Source organism: Mercenaria mercenaria, chromosome 19, assembly GCF_021730395.1.
Source record: "Mercenaria mercenaria strain notata chromosome 19, MADL_Memer_1, whole genome shotgun sequence".
Lineage (NCBI taxonomy): Eukaryota > Metazoa > Mollusca > Bivalvia > Venerida > Veneridae > Mercenaria > Mercenaria mercenaria.
This window is the reverse complement of record NC_069379.1, coordinates 36940030-36950161: the sequence shown is the minus strand read 5'-3', so window position 1 is coordinate 36950161 and position 10132 is coordinate 36940030. Positions and strand designations below refer to the sequence as shown.

The 10132-nt window shown below is 35.1% G+C and overlaps 1 long non-coding RNA gene across 1 annotated transcript; it reads right to left on the bottom strand.

Annotated features, from left to right (window-relative positions):
* Positions 1–316: 316 nt before the first annotated feature.
* Positions 317–9924, bottom strand: LOC128551261 (uncharacterized). Its single transcript, XR_008368747.1, has 3 exons — positions 9140–9924; positions 6110–6217; positions 317–3229 (listed from the first exon to the last, which is right to left on the bottom strand). It is a non-coding gene; the product is annotated as an uncharacterized LOC128551261 (long non-coding RNA).
* Between the last annotated feature and the right edge of the window lie 208 nt (positions 9925–10132).

Genomic DNA, 10132 nt, shown 5'->3' with positions numbered 1-10132 from the left:
AATTTTCGACACTTTAATATTATCAAAACTCCATTCAAGTTTCGCAAACCGCCCACTAGAAAATGCATCAGAAAATGATCAAAGCTGTTAATTATCGACCCCCTTCCCCGTGTTACTACAACAACAACAATTAATACGGAAATCGACGAATGCATCTGGTAGCGCTGATATTGGGATTATTGATGTCGTGATAGATAGAGCTGTCCCGCTTTATTGGTTTAGAGATGTTTCTAAAAGTTGGAAATGCATCAATAGCAAAATGTGAGTAAAGGTCGAACGGACAGACAAAGCGATATAAATATCTAAAATCTCAACATGAAACATCAACTTTATTGATACTATAAAATATTATTTATATCGAAAGAAAATACAGTAAGAAGCAAAATAAAACAGGAACAGCTACCTTTACATGTTTTAAACACGTCATGTGATAAAAACCAATGTATCATCTATCCTAAAAACACAAAATATTTTAAAGTAATTATCTTTTAAAACAAAAATATCATTTTCGTAATAAGCAACCTCTACGTGGTGCGTTTTCCAATTACAAAAATAAACCAGAGAGCCATGATGGCCCTGTATCGCTCACCGGAGTACCATTGCTCAAAATGATATGATCAAGTTTTGACATAGAGGGTCCTAGGCTCAAATGCTGCATTTTTTTACTAACACGATATTCCTTACATACTTATATATTCGTTTACAAATAATAAAGGGAGGTAATTTGTCATAAATTCAGTCAAAAGTTATCTACCCTGATTGTTCGAGTCCATCTGATGGCACAAATGACATTTCAAATCAGTGTCTTCATTGGTTACTGAGATACAACCATTTTAATTTGAAACGAAGGGAGGTTTTTGTTTGTTTGTTGGGTTTAACGCCGTTTTTCAACAGTATTTCAGTCATGTAACGGCGGGCAGTTAACCTAACCAGTATTCCTGGATTTTGTAGCAGTACAAACCTGTTCTCCGCAAGTAACTGTCAACTTCCCCGCATGAATCAGAGGTGGAGGACTAATGATTTCAGACACAATATCGTTTATCAAATAATCACGGAGAATATACGCCCCGCCCGAGGATCGAACTCGCGACCCCGAGATCCGTAGACCAACGCTCTTACCTACTGGGCTAAGCGGGCGGGCTACAAAGGGAGGTAATTTGACATAAAATCAGTCCACACTATCTACCCTGGTTGCCTCAGTCAAACTAAAAACAATAATGACATTCCAAATGAGTTCTATCAACATCCATTTTTATTAAAATCAGGGGAGGTAATGATGCATTGGTATATGCATGTAGAAGATACACAGTACAAGCCTATACAACAATATATTAGTAAAGTATTTATATCGATAAATGTTCTATCAAAAGTTACATAATACGATTATTTCTTACCATGAAAGACATAAATAACGTTTCAAACAAATCTCATTTGAAGATGCTAAGGTGTCCTCATTTAGATAAAAAATAAAGGGAGGTAATTTGTCATAGATTCAGCCAATATGTATCTTCAGTGATTGTCCAAGTCTGTCTGTTGACATAAATGCAATTTCAAATCATTATCTTCGTTTGTTACGGAGATATATCCATTTTAATTTCAAATAAAGGGAGGTAATTTGAAATCAGTCCATGGTTACCTACCCTGATTGTCTCAATCCAACTAATGACAATAATGATTTTATTTTTTTATTTTGTTGGGTTTAACATCGCGCCGACACAATTTAAGGTCATATGGCGACTTTCCAGCTTTTAATGGTGGAGGAAGACCCCAGGTGCCCCTCCGTGCACTATTTCATCAGGAGCGGGCACCTGGGTAGAACCACCGACCTTCCGTAAGCCAGTAAGACAATAATGAAATTTCAAATAAGTCCTATAAGTACTTACTGATATAAATCCATTTTGATGACAATCAGGGGAGGTAATCAGATATAAAATAACTCATGGAATCCAAGATTTATTGTTGTTGAAGCTATTTTGGAAGTTCGTATCAAGTCAAACCATAAAAGAAATCTATATGGTTGCAAAGGCCAACATAGCCAATTTTGGACCTTTGGGGGGGGGGGCATAACTCTATAGAATCCATGATGGAATCTGCCCAGTTCAAGAATGGAACCAAGATCTTGTGGTGTTACAAGTTGTGCGCAAGTTTAGTTAGAGTAAAATCATAAATGAAACTGCTATTGTGAAGACAAGGTCAAAATAGCTTTAATGAGTCAATACCTCAACAAACTGTCTACGTGGTTACCTTAGCGCGAAGTGATATGTATTGTATTCGTCTGTTCTTGTCTCGCTTCCAATATAAATTGTCGTCTGCAGCAGTGGCTTCGCACATTAATTGTAAAACAAGCTTAGCTTTATAAAAACGCTAGTATGTTGCTGTTGCTGACTTAACGTCGTAAATAATTATTTTAACATTTTTAAACATCGCTCTACAATTAGACACAATCACAGCACTGTTAACGGAATCGTGTGCCATGATAGCTCAGTCGTATGGCGTCTGCCTATGGATCGAGAGCTCCGGAATTTGAGCACCACCGGAAGGAGAGACAGAGAAAATGAGGTCACAGTTAGGCAGAGTAGCTGGTCCAGCCAAAAGCCTTTATTCCTGAAAGATACTATCTTCAGATGATGGTAAAAAACTGCAGCTGGCCGACGTAGTGACTTTCTTCTCGGGGATGTATTCACACAGCTTCTGGTTCGACGCAAGATTTTTTTTTCCTTAGCGGGAACATCATAATCGAGTTTCTTCTCTCCACAAGCGAGATTTTCGGACTTTATCGCAGATTTTCATATAAAACTATCGTAATACCGTCTCGCCAAAAGCGGGCCGAAAACAGTCAAATAGTCTATCACAACATAATATCAAAAAGAGTTTCCTGTTGGTGGTTTTGCAGCTGCCTCCGATAAAATATGCATGCAAATATCATTTTCCCGTCATGCAGAAGTAAATTTCCTTTCTCACACTGCCAAATGTTAACTTCTTCTTGTTACCTTGAACAGCATCATTTGATTGTTACCTTGAACAGCATCATTTGAATGCATACGTAAATATTGTATCATCGTTCCTACGAAGAGACACAACTGTTTTACTTGCCATTCGAAAGCACCTTCGCAGCTTGGTTTATCCGCCAGTTTTATGAAGTTATATCCTGAATATTTAAGTCTCAAATACCGATCTGTGTCAACATTTTGATGTCCATTCGCATGACTTTTTGTTACGTTTACATGACCTGTAAAAAGAACAATAATGTCGTAAATATTGTATTTGCATGACCTGCCCCTGGTAAGGAGTAATAGAAAAAATAAATAAAGTAGAATACAAACTTACACCAGAAAATAGAATCAGTTATAGGACGAATTATTTAAATATCTTTTTTACAAAACAACATGGTCATACGACTCTGAATCGCTCACCTAAGTAATATGAGCCACATGTTTAGGCAAACTGATGCTAAAGAGTTAGAAAGTTGGTCAGTAAATCACGTTCATGGTCACTGAAAGTCAGTTTTAAGATCAGTGTGCAAAAGTTTTGCCCGAGGTCTGCACTGAAAGATCACAGCTTAGATTATTGACTGGATTGTTTTGTTTTGTTTTAATCATTTTTATTTGTTTACGCTGCGCTGCGTAGTTATGACTGTTTCCAGTCAAACTAATCAAACGTAGGCCCAGTGAGATTTGAATTTTGAGACCCGTTGCCAGATACAGGTCGGTGTCTGGATTATTTCCAAAATATTAGATTTATACGATATAATAAAAAGGATGCCTTAATTCAAGGCCCGGGTGTTAGTTTTGGAACATGTCTGGGTCTTGGCTGGAGTATTTATTGTTATTGTAATGTTTTTTAAATGTTATATCCCCCTAAATTGTGTCTAAATTGCCAAAATAATAAATAGATTATGAGATATATATTTAATTTATTAAATTTTTCATCCAGGTAAGAGCCGCGAGTACCTTTTCTTACACCCCTGAAACGCCTGAGATGAACTGCCACTGACCACACTCTACTACTTTATTTTATTATCAGTAAACGCCACGCCTACTGCATAAATGTGTCATATCGATAAATATGCTTATTCTATATACTCGTAAACTTTGAATGTACTTTACTGATACCGTTTTACTCTATGTGCTGTCATTTTGTCATTTTTTGATGTTTTTCAGATCTGTTTTTTGCACTTTATAGTCCAAAGTCTAAGTTTAATTATTATATCAATATTAATTACTTTACGTATTGTATAGAAAATATATTTACGATCGCGCTGTATGAAATTATGCGGTTGGTTTTATCAAAATTCGACCGTTTCTATGTGATTTTGCTTATTTTAATTATATGTGATTTTGCTTATTTTAATTATATTATCTTACTAAAAATGCTCTGGCCATATAGCTATATATGTTCTTTAGCGATTCTGAAAATTTGGAGATAATCTATGCATTAATAAATGTTTTACACGCGAATCCTGTGTACCCGTCGCCTAAATTACGCGTAAGAATTTTTTAGAAGTTAAAATTTACCTGTTTACTGTACCTGTTGTTTGTTTACCGACTATTGACTAGAAAATCATTCAGTAAGTTTTATAACAAGACTTCAGAAAACAAGAGGCCCAAGTGGGCCTTAGTCGCTCAACTGAAGCAAAATTTGACCTAATTAGATCTTGCTTGTGACAAAGTATTACATTTAAAATAGAATTTTAAACAAGAGCTGTCCGTAAGACAGCACGCTCCACTATTCGGCGATCTGACAGTAAAATTAATATATATCTCAACTTTAAAAGGAAGATACACTAAGGGTATAATTCTGTCAAGAACACAAATAAGATTTATTTGGATTGTTACCAGACATGCAGATGACGATGGTAAAGATATATTTTGAGTTTCAAGTCATTATCTTATAAAGTACCAATGTTATGCCCAGAAAACAAAATTTGTCAAAAAATTAAGGTATGAAAGGGGCATAATTTTGTCAAAAATACAAATCAGAGTTATGGGGATTGTTATCACACATGCAGATGATGATGATAAAGATACATCTTAAGTTTCAAATCTTTATCTTATGTTGCAGTAAAGTTATATCCACAGAGCGAAGACTGCAAAAAATCTTTAAGAATGAAAGGGGCATATTTCTGTAAAAATACAATCAGAGCTATGAGGAATGTAACTACACATGCAGGTGATAATAATAAAGAAATATTTTTAATTTTAAGCAGCTAAAGATATGTCTATATAAAACGAAGCTTTTGAAAAATAATAACATGAAAATAATTCCATGTCTAACAACTTTTTGACCTTGACCTTGGGTATAATGGGACCAGCCCCATGCACAGTCTTTGTTTGTATGCTGGACAATGTTAATATGAAATTACAGTAAGATATAAGTTACAGTAACAAATACATGACAGAAAATACAAAAGTTGCCGAAAACCTTTAACCTTAAAAATAATCTAAGTATAAACACCTTGGTGACCTTGACTTTGGGTATAAGGGCGCAGCTGTTTGTATGCTGTGTGCTATGCTATATGTTATGTGAAGATACAGTAAGATATAAGTAACAGTAACAAAGATATGACAGGAAAACAAAGGCTGTCAAAACATTTAACCTTAAAAATAACCTAAGTATAACACCTTGGTGACCTTGACCTTAAGTATAATGGGTCCATTACCTGCACATATTTTGCTTTTATGCTGGACAATGATTATATGAAGTTACAGTAAGATGTAAGCAATAGTTACAAAGATATGACACAAAAACAATGGTTGCAGAAAAACTTTAATCTTAAAAATAATCCAAGTATAACACCTTGGTGACTTTGTCCTTATGTATACCGGCCCAGCCCCTGCACATATTTTGCTTGTGTGCTGGACAATGTTTATGTGAAGTTACAGTAAGATATATGCAATAGTAACAAAGATATGACAGAAAAACAAAGATTGTCGAAAAACTTTAGCCTTAAAAATAACCTAAATATAACACCTTGGTGACCTTTGTCCTTATGTATAATGGTCCCTGCCCCCTGCACATACTTTACTTTGCTTGTATGCTGGACAATGTTTATGTGAAGTTACAGTAAAATATAAGCATGATAAGCAATAGTAACAAGATATGATTATACCCTTTTCTAGTATGATGTCAGATGTGAGACACAGCACAGATCCATTTGAATATATCTTTATTTTGCTGCCAGACCTTACAGTGCTCAGATGTGGAATTGCACACACATCTGTAACAAAAAAAAATGCATCAAATATAAATTTAACCTACAAGCTGATAATAAACTTTTTGTCAATACCAAAATGTTAATATTCAGTCAAACAAATCTAATGTACTCATGACAATAAATGGTAGTTACAGAACTTACACTGAGTTATAGATTTTATTTATCAGCCTGTAATCAAGTAAGGCTTTAAAACAGATTTTTTCATTTTCACTGAGAGACTTTTTTCTCTTAATTCAACTAGACTTTTCTTCAGATAAAATTACATATTTAAATATACTTTAAACATCAGCAAGAGCTAATGTTATAGATGAAATATTTACAAAAACAACCCGTAATGACAATCCTATGACAACTAGTCATAACTAATACTAGTAGAGCAATTACTTTAAACACTGGTTATGAACACATATTACAAGGTTAGTAATAAGTGCAGTCAGACCGGGATTCGAACCCAGGGCCTCGGAATACCTTTCAGATATTCTACCAACTGTCAGCTACCCTGCCACCTACACACTTTCTCCCTGTTTAAATATTCAAGTCCTATACCGTGACATATTTCCCCACCATTTTGAAATTTGTCCTTAAATTTTTTTTCAGCAGGTACTTAAGTATATATAAGCAATTACAGGCATAGGAGACTAGCCAGTGTAATACCATCACCGTCCAAAGCTGGGCGCCAAATGTCAAAGGGTGAGAAAAATGTGCAGCTAGACCAGGACTCAAACCTGGGGGCCTCATAATACTGTTCTGATGCTCTACTGACTGAGCTACACGGCCGTCTACATTCTTTCTTGCTGTTTTAATATTCAAGTCCTATACCATAACATACAATACCGGAATTCGGTCTAGAGTAGAGATCCGGGCTACTCCAATTTGATGTGATCCTAGGAAATATTGAGATATTTTTTCATAACCTTAGGACAGCCAGCACATATTTATGCAATCTCGCCAGGCATATATATATATGTTTTTGACAACACAAAAAGTGAGTCACTCAACCTTAAGCTTTTTGCGGAAGAAAAGAAAATGAAAGTAGAAATGCTAAGCTTGAAAACGAAAGCCATATTTGATTCGTAGATAGTCAGGGGTCACGCGCAGGGGTCACCCCATCTGGATGCTCATGATTACAAATTGAAACTAAAATTACCTTGGCTTTAGTACGGCATGTCAGCTTTTCATCTACAAAATGATAGTTGAGCTCAGATACCCACAAATCCCAAATGGGTCCGTCACGGACCAATGGTACACTGATAATTTTAGAACTTCATCAAATCATTCAAAAGGTTGTTTTTGATGTTGTCTGAGAGTGTCTGTATACATGTATGCCTTGGATTTAAGATATAAACATATTTGAGAACTGCAGACCTAGACATTTCAGAAATATTTTCAAAATTAATTTTGTGTAATAAATGTTGGTTCTATGGAAGCGTGAAAGGGTCATCAGACGCTAATATGTTTTATTACGTTAAGGCTGCGGAAAGGATATGGCCAATAGCCCCATGACGTGTTTGTAAAATAAACTGCATTTAAGCAAATCTGTATTAAACCACATACGCATGTTTAACAGTTTCAAATGCTATAAATACGTCAAAATATAACTATTCAACTAATAATGTCGAAATTTTTCTCCTTTCTTTTCCGAGGTGAAGGTCACGATTGACTGGTTTACAATATGGTCATTCAATTTTCATTAGCATGCAGCTTGTTAAAATAAATGATGGAAAAGTACCGGTCACATCAAAATGCTTCTGGTGAATTGAAAGAAAGGCAGAGAAACGAATTGTCGACTTATTTTGGGGTTATATTATAACCCTAAAGTACGTCACTTGTATAGTTCTTGAAAACATGTCCCCAAAGGCAAAATTCGCAGTGTTCGAAATTGAAACTTCACAAATTTATGTGCTGGTGTAATCAAAAATAAACCCCAAATGTGTGTTTAAAGGTGCTGATTTGACTGTGATTTTTTTCTAAACCAGAGCGCTAGATAATTTTTTTGGCCAATGAGTATTTACTCAACATATTTTATTGTGAATGAGTAAAATGGTAATATCTGAAATTAACTACAAGTAATTTTACTCTTAAAAATTTATAAATGTGAAAAAAAAACAGAAATCAGTTTTATAACATATTTATTGGGTGTAACACCCATGCATTTGTTTGCAGTTTAGTTTCAATTCATCATTTAAGTTAATTTGCTTCTTTTTTTCCCTTGGCTTGCTTTGGCTTCACACTCACTACCGAATTGTTCACTTATACATTCTTAGAAAGAGACATTTTTGTTTATTCCACACTGGAAGTTGATATTTTAAATCAACGCCACTTTAAAATACACTACCGTACCATCAGTATTAATTCCCAACTATTTGTATACACAGACATTGATTGTAAAAAATAGTTTAACCTAGGTTTATAGAGTACCATTCAATGCGTGTTTATGTTCAATGTGGGAGAATTATAATTATAATACTGACTGTGCTCATGTTACATAAAGCATCCAGACGATTCAGATTTTGTTTACGCCAATAAAAAGTCATTGCGTGCATTTCTGTTATTTCATATAGATCTACGTTTTTATATGCTTAAAAATTATCAGACATGCATATATGCATTATTTCCACAGGTGCTAGACACATAACCAAATATTTTACATATATAGGCCTATAAGTAAAATATTTGGTTATGTGTCTAGCACCTGTGCATTACTTCAAAGCGTAATTTACACTTTTTTATATATATGATCTGCCTACTGTGTGTGCTCTACTGGGTGAAGTTCTGTAAAACAGCTTCCCTTGACCAGTGTTGACACTTTAGCTGTTTAGAGTAATATAGATCAACGCCCCTGCACTGGTATCACTATTTGAAGGCTTAGCATCATGAAAAATGGAATACATACACTTAAAAAGTAAAATGAGGTACAGTACCTACCGCAGAACTAGTAAAACCAACATGAATATTTCACATTTTCAACAGCTGATGACAACACCTTCGTTGACAGCAAATGGTGTAAAATTATTAAAGGGAAGTCACCACTGTTAGTCAATTTGATTGTAATTACATTTGCGCAATCTTTCAAATGCGCGAAATTATGTGAGATACACTGAAGCTATATTTTATATCTGTGTTTATCATACTGTACATAGTGCTCAATAAAATCAAGCGTAACTTTAGTTACATTTCAACACTTACTGATGGAATGCGAATTCAAATTCTTGGCGATATAGAATTTCAGGGTCGCCGCTTTGATAAGCAGTGGAACTGCCGTCTTTTTATGACGTAGACAATATCTACTATATCCTGTCTACACTACTTTCCGGGTATACTGTTTACAAAAAAAAAAAAAAAATCTTTACGGAAATGATCAAAAAGATAAATTTCAAATCAAAAATAAAATTTGAAAGAAATATCATATATCTTTCAAACTAGAACAGTAAGCCGATGAACACTTAAATCCATTGCACGCTGAGCATGCGTATTTAAACTGCTCGGTTTTGCACGCTGGGCATGCGCATTTAACCTTCTCGGTTTGGCACGCTGGGCATGCGCAGGGGAACATTTATTTGCGCGGTAGCGCACGCTGCACGCTGAGCATGCGCAATAACTATTTCTCGTTTATGCACGCGTTTCTAACCGTGCAACACGTTTCACGTTTCGCCTTCAACACGCGAGTTGCTCGCGTTATCACGCAAACTCGGGGAACAAACTCGCAGGCGCCACTGTACTATAATGCCTGCTTGTTTGTAAAACCATATACATCAACATGTTTATATCCATTTGCTCAAGTAACAAGATGTTTTAAATGAGCAGCACCCCTAAACAGTCTTGATGATAAATATATTAGACAACGGGATTTTTTTTACTTAATAACATAGCTTGAATTATGTGACAGTTAAAAAAACAGATGGACACCAGTCATTGTAA